Genomic DNA, 12,730 nt, shown 5'->3' with positions numbered 1-12,730 from the left:
ACCATCACTGAAAATGACCAGAGTACCATTAGCAAAAAGGAATGTATTTCAAGAAAACGAAAAAGATTCAGAGAAAGTTGAAAATATGTTCGATTTTTGTATTTAACAAAGAAAAATTGGAAATTACTGCACTTATTTACAGTACAACAATTCATTAGGAGAGTGCTAATTCTTCTGAAGTAACTACTAGTTTGCGGGTAATAATTGCCAACTGAACAGGATGCAGACTGATAAATCTACATTAAGAGAAAGCAGTTAAAAGTGATGCAATGTCACAACGGTTTCTACAAAAGAACAATATTAACATAAGATAATAAAGCACTGTGTGTGACCAAAAAAAAAAAAAAAAAAAAAAAAAAAGAAGAGTTGAATGCACTTAAACCTTTTACCCATATAAAGATACCTTGTAGTCTTTTGGAATGTCAGTCTTCCTGTACTATAAATCCAAACTGATGGAAGCAATGAAACACTGAGATGATAGATATTACCACATAACTGGAAATGAGATAGACTTTTCAGTACTGTTTCAGGAGCATGCCCCCTCCCTATCTTCAGTATTCCTCAGCATGCTATAAATTGTAAGCTTCTCTTTTAAGTCCTTTAGCTCTTATACAAAAATCTGGAGAGGCCACTAACAATTTTCTGTCTTCTAACAGGGTAAAAGTGAACTTTTGTTACGTATCCTGAACCTAATTCGTGATTTCATGCAAGCTTGTACTTGTTATTAATCTTCTAATATCTGCTTAAGTCACACTGAAGATCAGAAAGATGCAACAAGATAGATAAACATAGCCTTAACAATACAAATATAGCTGGGATACGAGTCATCTTCTGAATTAGGTTCTGAGTCAAGAAGCAGACATGTCATGTGTCACTTGAACAATTAAGACAGTTAAAAGGTCAAATTGCATAAACAAGCTTGGGAGTTATTCTTAATTCTCGATACTTTGTAGGGTGTGTTCAAATATTATATAAGCTATTGACCCATATGCAAGTATTATAATTCATTCACAGGTAGCTTGTTAAAAGGCATCGATCTCAGCATATTCATTGACTAGTAGTTGAATACCATTTCCCAGGTTCAAATGCACTACTATGTATTTGGGAATATTTTCAGAATATTGTTGCATTCCTTCAAAAAAGAAAATTATTTTAGAATTCTTACTATGCAACAGTAACATGTATTTAGTTTATTTTGAAACAACACGTCCTCTAAAGAATGCAGTTATTCATCCTCATTGTTACAATCTATTATGTTCCATTAGTCCATCATGTGGGTACTTCATTTTGATACCATGAATATGAACCAGTATTCAAATTCAGTACTCTGAAATGTTTGCAGTAACACAGGTTTTATTTTATCAATTTAGCAATGACTACACTTGTGGAAATAAAGTGTATTTTTTATTTCATGTAAAGCTTAGGGTCTGAAGTCAGCGATGCTCTAAGAATTCTGGCACCAATTCAATAGCAACAACAGCAACAATTCCTCACTTGGGAATATGTAAGGATATGCAAAGCCTAATTAAACGATGAATGGGGAGTAACTATTTAAAATGAAAGCTTAAAAAAGAAACAATTTCTTAATAACAATATTAGATTATTATTTGCATAATATTTAGGCAAATATACATCTTGACTTCCTAAACTTTGAATTCAAGACAGCCAAAAAAAAATTTCAACACTTTCATGTCAAATTATTTTGCAGAGCTGAATTGTAGCTCTAAGGAATGCTTAGCACATAGATGTAATGTCTGAAGGGCAGTTCAGCCAACCTTGGATTATATTATGATTCTGACTGTCTTTGGTTTTTAGTTTCTCCCTTGCTGCAAGGCTGGGCAAGGAACATACTGTCCTTAAAAGACAATTAGCTTGGCAGAAATTAGAAAAGTTGTTTTGCAAATGTATTGACCATAATGTGCACAAACAATTCACTTTCAGTATTTTCAGTACTTTCATTTACCCGTGGAATCTGCTGTGACAAATTTAAAATTCAACCAACAATGTTATATATGGTGGAAATATTTAGACTCCTTGTTCTAATTGTAAGTGTTAACATAATGGTCGGTAGTATTAATCTATTTGCTGGTTTTGTAAGGCTAACTGCTTTGCAGAGTTCCTCGTCTCATTTATACTTCACACGGAAGCACACAGGGTTTTTTGCTTCTACTTTAGGTATTACACAATTTGAATGCAAATAAGAAAGGTGGGGTTGGTGCCAGGAAGAACAGCCAAGTTGTTCCAATTCAGGTAAATTGCTCAAGAGGAAACAGCCCTGCGGTGATGTTGCTTTGAATTCTTTAAGGGGCTCCCAAAAGTGACAGATGCCTCCAGGCCTCCAAATTAGAAAACCTCGAGCTTCTAGGAAAACACAATCTGTGCTTTTTTGTAGTCTGGTTTCAAGAAAAGATAATATGTATGAATGAACCACAGCTACTCAGGTGGAAAGTTGTCGGCTGTTCATTAAAGGACTAAATCATAGACTGCAGTGACTACCATGTTGGTAAAGCTTCTTTGCTCTGTAATTACCCTTCAAGCTTGCTGTTCGCTTTTTCTTGTCATTCTGTATATTGAATTTAGTGGAACAGGTAATGTTCAAAAATCACTTTCATTGAATTTGAACTAGGCTTGAACGTGACAAATGTGTACACCTGTTGTAGGCAAAGTTTTGCCTTATAGGAATTATGCATGGAAATAAATTAAGGTGATTCTACTTAAACATTTTGAAGACTGTATGAGAACGTGAGGTATAGTATCCCACTGCAATTTCTGAAAAGTTGCTAAGACCACCCTGGATGGCTTTGCACCAGAGCATACAAAGAACTCTTACTCCTCTGAGCTGTAAAATTGAATCACCAAATTTGGGTCTGTAAGACAGAGGCAGATGACACTTGAACTTTCTCTGTGAATACTGAGAAAAATGTTCTCGCCCTTGGCGCTGCCCCAGCCACACCAGCCACACTGTCCCCACTGCCTGGCCCAAGCCAGAACTGGCATCGTTGCTACTGCCTCACCCGGACATCCCTGCCTTGCAGGCCCCAGTTCTGTTAACTTCTGTGCCTCTATGTTTTCCCTTGTGCGAATGGACTTGTCTACCACAGCCTTCCTAACTTTATTTGTGAGTGTTTGGATGAGTGAACCTAACAGCTGACTCAGAAATAATAATAGAATTTCACTACCTGTTCCCACAGTTTAGCAATTTTGCATAGAAGCATATATATGTAAAAAACCAATAAAATACCCTTCTTATAGAGCTCCTCTAAAGTAAGCCACTTGAAAATCCTAACACATTTAGTGTTGTTTCACACCCATCTTGTTGCCAAGTAAATTAGAGCAATGAGAATACCTACCTTTGCTCAAGTCATTGAAACATCAATGTCCTTAGCTGAAATTTTGTCTGATCACTGACTAAAAGAAAGATCTGAAAATCCGATGGAAAGTACTTTAGCTATCTCATATAAACTAAACCTAATTGTTGTTCAATAAAAATATTCTTTAATGAAAGGGCAAATCTATTTTTCTAAGCTAAGTATAACAAGTGATTCATTCTGAGCATAAATATCTCAACTTCTATCTGTACTTATAGCATTTCCAACTTGCCATTTCAAAAGTTTAAATGTAAGTATGAAATATACATTTAAAAGAAGAAAGAAAGGGATCTATAAGGTACACACTGTTTGGAACCAATATAATCATTCTAAAGGAATTAGAATGACTCCCCTCTACTGGAAAGGGAAGCATGATAAGTTACCTTGTCACTCTATTAGTGAAGGTCATATAATCATGTATAATAAAATTGAAAAAAAAAATTGTTAGAGCTTCCAAATATGAAATATGGAAATAGATTGTAGTGTCATTTGCATGGATATACCCAAAATACTGCTTATTCTACTACAGAAATATTCATTCTAATTCAATTTTTATTTTTGAATTTAAGCATTTCTGAGCTGTTTTTCCAGTCCTCCTTCCAACTGGTGGAAAATATCTCGAGTTTTTGTTTTCTGTCAGTGTTTCAAAATACTTTAGTGAGACTTCTCCATTCTGACCATGTGGTATAATTAACAATCCATTGTAAATGTATTGTCATGAAATATAGAGATCTAGTCTTAAAAGCATAAGTATGAACAATTGCAAATTCTTTTTACAACAGAATTTACAAGAAGTTAAGCAGCTGGGTACAAGATGAGCCATCGCTTTCTATTCCAAACAGGGAAATGCTAGACTTTAATTTGTCATTCATTCATTTTACATCTGGACTCCAGATTTCTGCTTTAGGAAATCAGGCAGCTGTACCACTAAACTTTGCACTTATGGATGCATCATTTCATTTTAACATAGAACAGTAACCAGACACAAAGCTTGGCAGTGTCTTCAAATATCAAGGATGAACCATTTCAGTAAAAAATCTGAATAGCCAACCTGTAATCGTTATACAATAGCTGTAGCTTTTCAGAAAACGTGGAGGTTTGGGGAAACTTTTGATGGCTTGACTTACATTAATTAAGAAGCTGCCACAAATGCAAAAGACAATTGTTAAACTTCCAAACACAAAAGGAAGTATGTAAAATTATTAGAATTATTTAAAGCCATGAAATAAAAATTCCAAGATAACAATCTTGGGTTAGAAATCTGAAAACTATCATCTCAAAGTTGAAAGAATTATCAGTATCCCATGAAATATTCCGAGAAAAATAGGTTAGTTTACAAGATTTCAGAGAAGGGTATGCTAGATCAGATGCACTCCAGCAGGAAGTATTCAGGAAGAAACTGGAGGACATCAAAGCATGCATGTTAAACAAGCATCATCACTCAGGCTTAGCACAACTGCCATACTACAAGGAAAGGCCGAGTCCAAGATTCTTCCAAATTCCAGCTCTTTTGTAGGCATGTGACTATGGTGCCACTGAAGCACTGGCTTTGCATCAACACCTCAAAAACAGACAGAAAATGAAAGATTACACTGGATGTCATGTTGCTGACAGACCACGTTGAAGAGTTAGACAGGCCTATGTTTCTCTCCAACATACCCAGGAGGTCAGCCATTCCCTTGCACAAAACATGAAAGCAAGACAGAGTTGGACTTAAACCTGAATTTAGCTAGCTGTCAACAAGGACCAGTGTAACAATACCAGTGTTCAGAATAACACAAATACGTTTTCTCTCCTGGAAGTGCAAAAGGAATGCACAGGAGTTTGAATAAGCAACTGTAATTCATCCCCTGCCATGTCCCAGAGGTTGGAAGCACACCTCTTTGCAAGCAAACTGCTTCCTATCCTCTCTGGAGTAGTACCTGCATGGGTACTCCCAGAGCTGTTGCCACAAGTGAAAGCCAGATGATAGTGACAAGAGTGGGAAAAATGATGAAGTCTTTACTTTGGGTAAGGCTTTAATCTTGTGCCTGCTCCTCAGTCACATTATATGCCACTCTGTACTTATCTGGCCATACAAAGGGCTACCAGGCAGATTCTTTAAAACACCAAGAAGCTGGAGACAGTGTATCTTCTGGTATTGGGTTTATGTGGCAAGGTTTTGGGAGTGGGTGGGCTACAAGGGCCATCTTGATGCCAGGTGCCAGATGCAAGAAGCTTCCCTTATGACTGACAGAGCCAATGCCAGCCGGCTCCAAGGCAGACCCACCGCTGGCCAAAGCTGAGCCAATCAGCAACAGTGGTAGCACCTCTGTGGTAACATATTTGAGAAGTGGAAAAAAACCTGCTGCACCATGGCAGCCATAATAAAGGAGTGAGAATATGCGAGAGAAACAACTCTGCAGACACCAAGGTCAGTGACGAAGGAGGGGGAGGAGGTGCTCCAGGCACCAGAGATTGCCCTGCAGCCTGCGGTGAAGACCATGGTAAAGCAGGTTGTCCCTGTGCAGCCCATGGAGGTCCACAGTGGAGCAGATATCCAGTTGCAGCCCATGGAGGACCCCACACTGGAGCAGGTGGATGTGCCTGAAGGAGTCGGTGACCCTACTCAGAGCCCACACTGGAGCAGGCTTCTGGCAGGACCTGTGGACCCATGGAAAGAGGAACTCATGCTGGTGCAGGTTTGTTGACAGGACTTGTGACCTTGCGGCAGACCCACGCTGGAGCAGTCCATTCCTGAAGGACTGCACCCTATAGAAAGGACCCACATTGGAGCAGTTCATGAAGAACTGCAGCCCGTAGGAAGGACTTACATTGGAGAAATATGGGGGGGACTGTCTCCTGTGGATGGGACCCCAGGCTGGAGCAGGTGAAGACTGTGAGGAGGAAGGAGCAGTGGAGATAGCACATAATGAACTGACCACAACCCCCATTCCCCATCCCTCTGTGCCACTCAGGGGGAGAAGATAGAGACGTCTGGAACGAAGTTGAGCCTGCGAAAAAGGGAGGGGTGGGGGTAAGGTGTTTTAAGATTTGTTTTTATTTCTCATTATCCTACTTTGATTTGACTGGTAATAAACCAAATTAATTTCCCCAAGTTGAGTCTGTTTTGCCCGTGACGGTAACTGGTAAGTGATCTCTCCCCGCCTTTATCCTGACCCACAAGCCTTTCATTATATTTTCTCTCCCCCGTCCAGATGAGGAGGAAGAGTGATAGAGCACCTTTGGTGGGCATCTGGCATCCAGTCAGTGTCAACCCACAATGCTCCTTAGAAGATTTTTGTAGGGTAATGGTAGGATAGTCTGACCCCATAACAATTCATGACATGCGAGAGATCTAAATTATTACTGTAGTTTGGTGAACAGTTAATCTAGTTTCTCCATCTGAAATGGCTTTTAAAACAAATGCAGAAATTATTTACCTCTACAAGGTAATATAATCATTCAAGGTGTTCCTTTTAGAGTGTATGCAAATAGTGCTAAATATTTGTGTAACAGCCTGTTTCTATCTATCCTACAGTTTACAAACAGAGAATCTGCCAATGAACTGATAAATCACCGGTATGCAAATCCTTTGTTTTTTTCAGAAAGCAGTGCAAAGAGGCGATGTTAATGAGGGAACAAGGACAAATGTATATGGAAGTTGAGAACAAACCTTAATTTCTTGTCATATGTATTTATCTTTCCACTGATTATTCTTTTAGAATTTAGAGACAGCTTATTATATGGCATTATTTGTCACTGTTATTTCGCTGTAAGCTGCAATTTAGCACTGCCCCATTACTGCCTAGTAGCCCTCCAGCAGACACAGCTGATGACAGATACCAAGCTCAACAAATCTTGCAGCAACAGAGAAACAATAGTAATTTCCAGAGCAAAGTGATCCCTGTCTCAAAGACTGTGAGCAACAAGCTACTCTCAAGAGTGGAAGAAGAGTAACAAGAAGAAAACCAAAACCAGTAAGGGGACCAAAATACTGTATTGCATCCTTTCCAGTATGGTTCCCCATGGACTATGGCAGATCAGGAAATACTGTTTATTCTACTGTGAGAAGGACGGGACATAAAAACTGCACAGTGTCTTATTCTCTCCCTGCTACTACGATAACTCACTGGGATCACAGGAAAGTTCCTGACAGTTGCCTTAATTTACATTTAAGGGATCAGCCCTACAGATAATCTGTAAAGCTTATTTGTCCACGTCCTCCCTAACTCTCTTATCATATCACCTGCTACTCCTTGGCAGCAAAGGACAGCTTTTCTGTTACATCCTCCTTGATGCTGGAACTGAGATATGTGGATAACAACAGGTCAGTGTACGATATTTCAGCAGTGACATGACTTGCTACCTTTCATTCAAAATGCACATTATCTCCAAATATATTTTACTATTGAAACAGTTCTTTTGCCACATGCGTAAATATCAGGCAGTCAGCAAAAGTCATAGTACTGCAATATTCAAACACAGAATATCATCGTGTTGAAGGTTTCAACCCATCTGAAGAAGCAGGCATCTGATTTGAATATTCCACACAAAGCAAAAGATTTTTAAAGAAGATATGAGTCAGTGGTGTGACTAAGAGTGAAACAAAATTGCTTCCCCACACCTCCTTCCCTAGTAGATTATGAATAATTTCCTGCTTTTACTGTGTGATGCATGATCCTGCACTTGGACTACTGACTACATCCGAGAGATACAAGAACAAAAAGGAGTATGTAAATAATGATGAATTTAAGATAGTATGAAATTAAGAAAGGTAAATAATCTTCCAAGAGGGATACGGTTGCGGCTATGTCATAGCATCCAAAGAAACTAAAGAAGACTTCCAATTTCTTAAATTTAAAGCACAAAAATAGAAAGATTAATGAATAATCCTGCAATGACAAGAATATCAGTGGGTCAGTCCAACAGGTCTCTTACTTTTTGTTTAAACTTTATTATATTACATTCTCACCCTCCTACATTTCATCTCAGAAAGGACAGATTCTGTTCAAGCCTCAGAAACACTGACATGCATCATAATAATCCTTTGTATACTGATAATGCACAGTTTTGTATCCCATTTAGGGTAAGCCAGTCTGTTACTTTGACCTGATAATAATATCCTAATTGGTATCGAAACCTCTATGATTGTAACTCTGTAAATCAGTCGGGTAAACAGATCTTGACATGACAATGGGATAAAAGGAACAAACGGACTGAAAACCAGGTACCAGGAACTTTAGTGGGCTGATTGCCCAAGAAACATAGCTGTACCTCAAGAAATGTGCCCTGTAGGTGAACTTGGCTAATTATAATATGAAAACCACTCCTCTAGAAGTTAGGATAGCTGCCTCTGCTTGAAGACCCTCACCCACTGAGCTTGTGCAGTAAAATTAAGAGACACTGTACCTTTAATTGAAGATAAGGACATTTTACATCAATCAGCTTCAAGATAAGGAATTATGAGCACCAGTAAAAGGCTGGTAAACAATGAATATGTTAGTTACAGTAATTTACAATGTATAAATGAATGACAGTTTCAATGTTGTACGTGCTAGCTTTGCAGAAATACCCCCTAGCATCCATTTCTGCGCAGAACTGCTGATAAATAGCTAATTCCTCAACTCTGTGTTATTGGCTTGTACACTGGGTAAATAATGCCATGAGTTTTGGGACAACAGTTGGCATTTACCCTCATATACTGAGACCATAAACTCTCTGACAGAAGGAAATACATGTAGTGGTATTTTGAAAAAAAAAAAAAAAAATCTGTAAAAAAACTCAGCTGGACCTGGGAAAACCTCTTTACGTTGGCCCAGCTTTGAACACAAGAGTTTGACCAGATTATGTCTGGAACAGTCTTCCAATCTGTTTCATTCTATGATCTATGATTTTACAAGTCTTTTACAATATTTCAAGGGTCACTCACATTCTTTCAAAGAATGAAAAAGAACACTGGAAAAGGAAGAAAAATGAAAAAGGTAAAGATAATGTTAAGATTTGGTTTTGGGCAAATTATCTGAACTGGACACAAGTGCTTATTTAAATCCTTAGTATTAAATGTGTCATAATGTATTTCAGTGGAGTTTCTAAGATCTCACAATGACTGCACCGTAGAAATATCAAACACACAGGAAACAAGGTCAGAGTATTTCTCTTTGTTTCTTCCACCTTATCATTGTGTACTTGATGAGATGGAGACAGAAGGGCCAATTACAACATCATCTGCAATGATGGAAAAGTTAACAAACTTCCTTATGGACATAATGCACCGAAATTAGGTCCCCACTGATGTTTTCTGCAGAGCGTGATATGCCTTACACACATAAGATGAAGGAAAATATTTCTTCTTTATTCTCTTTCTCCTTTGGCAGGAAGCATCTGCTTTTTGTCTGTTTGCCACTGGTTTTGACAGTGAGTTAATCACCAGCTGTGCCACAGTCATCTGCAGTCTGTGGTGCAGACTCAGATGGCCTAATTTCCACCTAGGGGCTTTTGCCAGCAGTCTTCTACCTGCTTAGTGCTTCTAAAAGTCTGGAGCAAGTCAATAATAGCGCACTGCAGCTGTGGTGGAATCTAGACCCCTGTGCACATCTTCTTGGAGAGTTGATTGTCACTTGATTTCATTCAGAGCTGCGTTAATTTTAACAACATTGCACCCGCAGTTCCTATTAAGTCATTTCAAGAACCCTGAGCCCACCAGAAGCACAGTTCCTACTCTAAAGTATGCTTCCAGAAAGGTTTTTTTTCCAACTCTCTCCAATATGCAGCACAGTCTTCCTTCTGCCTTCACAAAAGACAGTTGAAACAGACATGAAGAGATTGTTTTTCACTTCCTGCTATTCCCCCTTGTCTGTGATAGGATGGAAAGTACATTTAATCTTGTCTGAAAAGAAAGTTTGTCTTAAGGTAAAAATTAATTTTTTTCCCAAAGCTTTCAGCATTTGATTTCCACTGGCTGAATTGAAATCCTCACATTCCTCTCAACTCCAAGGTTTCTCAGTGTTAAGTTGCTATATTTTGGTGTGACATTTGAAAATCTGTAAAGATTTTCACAAAAAAAAAAAAAAAATGGAGAGAACTACTTTTTTACTGTGTATTTTACTGCCTGTAGAATTCCACAGTTAAAACCAGCCCCTGAATTGCCAGTGTCTAAACATCAGGACACAAAGGAAAGATGCGTTACTTAGTTTCTTTCCTTAGCTACCTGAGGATACATTTGTATTGGCATACCCAGAAGTTTTCTGAATGCCTTGGATTCTGGGTGCTTGGTCACGTGGTGTCCCAGATGTGTATCAGAGCCAGAACACAGCATTTTTTTCTGCTTCATGCTTGGAAAGGAAATCTGAGTACACAGACCTGATGCAGGCCACTACATGTGCTAATTTAACTGGGATTCCAATTCTGATTTCCAAGAATTAGCTGGAAATATGATTTCCCCTTAACCTAATGCCTTACATGGTTTCTCAGCTCCCTCTTTATATAAGGAAGAAAACACCATTTTCTCCCTCGGTCTTTCTCTTGTCTGTGTAGATCCTTATCTTGTAAGTGTAAATGTATTTGATTACATTAACACCATTGACACCCAATGCAAAATCAGATGAACAATGGGACTACTCAGAAGCTTGAAGTTAGTCTCTTGCATAAGTGTTTCTGGGAGGTAGGTCTTAGACTGTAAACAGCTCAAGGCAAGAATGCTTTCTTGATAAAGTGTATATTTGCTCAAGACAGGCCAGTCACTAATAACAATGAATCTTATTTTAATAATTACAGGGAACTGAAAATTATGCAACTGTATTTAGACAAATCTAATTTATTTGATAATCAGCGCTGTTGGTATTATTAAGTAAGAGTTCTTTGCAAAGGTCAGGCAGGACACAAACTCATTTAAAATGCTTATTTACATTCATTTCCTTTATTTCCCCAAAGGCATGAACAAATTGCTTACAATTTTTAGCTTTTCATTTTGCCTGAATAATATATAAAGGACTCATGACAGCATGTTTTATTATTTCTAGAAGTGACATAAGAATGACTTTAAGAGTCAGGAGTCTTAGTGAAGTAACATAGGAAAGGAAAGATAATCCAAAGTGTGTATATGCGTGTGTGTGTGTGAATAAGTAACTGTAAAGTGCAGCATCTTGTTTCTGTTACCAGAACATGCTGTTTTTTCCCTGTCCCCTCCTATTCAGCATGAGTCTAATGCTCTCTCAGTTGCTGTTTTTTTAAAACACATAAAGCTCTCTCAATGTGAAATTCATGTTTCCATTCCTCAGTATCTGCAGTGTATCAGCTAATTACTCCCTTCTCCTTTAAGTAATTTTTGAAGTATGACACAAGTTCCATTTCACCAATTTGGAGCCTTGCAAGTTGTTTTCTCCTGAAATTGAGAATAAATGAGATCCTTTTTCTCTCACAGTCATTATTCTGATCGTTAACTTCTATGCATTCAGGAGACTTATGTTTCTTGTTTCAAGTTTCTTGATTGAACCTGGATATTTCAGATCCTTAGTACACGTTCTAAGTATTACATTACTCCAGATGATAAGGTCTTTTGCCTTCCTTTCTTTCCATATATATTTCTCTTTTTGTCAAAACACATCCTTATTTGGGAAAAAGTTCAGCTCTGCTATATTTTATTACATTTTTTCATTAATTTTTTCTTATCTCTTTAGCTAAATTTTCATTATGTAATCATTTTTCCTGTTTGTCTATATATTATTTTATCCATTAAAATTAAGGAAAACTTCCTTAAAACTTATAAAAAAAACAGATGTACAGTGAATGTAAAGCAGTTCCATTAATATATTTGATCAATATTTTAAAGATAGGAATGTAATACCTTCTCCCTCGGGCTGTCTTGACTCTATTCCCTTTGCACTTCATACATTTTTTTCTACATGTTATTATCAAAACCAAGTAGTGTCACCCATGGTAAAAGGAAATACTCCTATTGTTTTTTTACAATGTTCTGATTGCACATGCTGTAATCATTAATCGGTATCCACTAACTTTCTTTTTCAATTTCCATCAGTATTAGTCAGTGGTTTTTTCTATCCTCTGAGTCATTTTAATGCTCCTTTTCTGAGTTTTCTATTCTTTCCACCTCTTCTGTCATTACCTTTTGTGTTCACTTTTGTTCTAGCCCTGAGTTTTAACAGTTTGAGAGACACTGTATCATTTTTACCATATCTGTGATGAATGGAGTCCATGACATATGTATCAATTTATTGATATAGGACAATACAGTCTTTCATTTTAAACCAGTGGTGCATTTTATAGTTGACATGTACTCTCTGTGGAAATGCTACTCCTGCCAGTTGTCTTTAGTTTCCCTTTCTAGTTCAGATAAAACTCTTTTCCACGTAAGGTGCTTTGAA

The sequence above is a fragment of the Charadrius vociferus genome, unplaced genomic scaffold (genome assembly GCF_000708025.1).
Source record: "Charadrius vociferus isolate BGI_N301 unplaced genomic scaffold, ASM70802v2 scaffold153, whole genome shotgun sequence".
Classification (NCBI taxonomy): Eukaryota; Metazoa; Chordata; class Aves; order Charadriiformes; family Charadriidae; genus Charadrius; species Charadrius vociferus.
This window is presented reverse-complemented; position numbering follows the sequence as displayed.